Raw genomic sequence first — 419 nt, 5'->3', positions numbered from 1 at the left:
AATTCCTGGAAATTATGGCTTTTTGAATGATACTTTCCAGAAGAGAAAATAAGCGGCAATTTTGAGGTGCTGAAATGAAAGTTTACTCTCCTTCCCTACAGAATCAACAAGTGGATACTGAGAGAGAAAAAAACAAGCAGCACTGATTTTTCTGGATGCGCAAAAAGCTTTCGATCATTTAAATTGGGAATTCTTTCTACGTCAAATAAAAGATGCTGTTTGGGCCAAATTTTGAAAAAATGGTAGTGGAAATTTGTGGCAAGCTAGTGTAATGATTAACACTGACTTTACTGGAAGATTTAATATAGCCAAAGGAGTGAGACAGGGTTGTCCGAAGTCACCTCGAATCCTTATTCTTGGAATAGAAATTCTGTTAACAAAGATCAGGAATAAAAAAGAAATTACAGGAACCAAGATAA

This window comes from Notechis scutatus, chromosome 4 (genome assembly GCF_049901735.1).
Source record: "Notechis scutatus isolate UNSWTSFEM ecotype Mainland chromosome 4, rNotScu1.2, whole genome shotgun sequence".
NCBI classification, from domain to species: domain Eukaryota; kingdom Metazoa; phylum Chordata; class Lepidosauria; order Squamata; family Elapidae; genus Notechis; species Notechis scutatus.
This window is presented reverse-complemented; position numbering follows the sequence as displayed.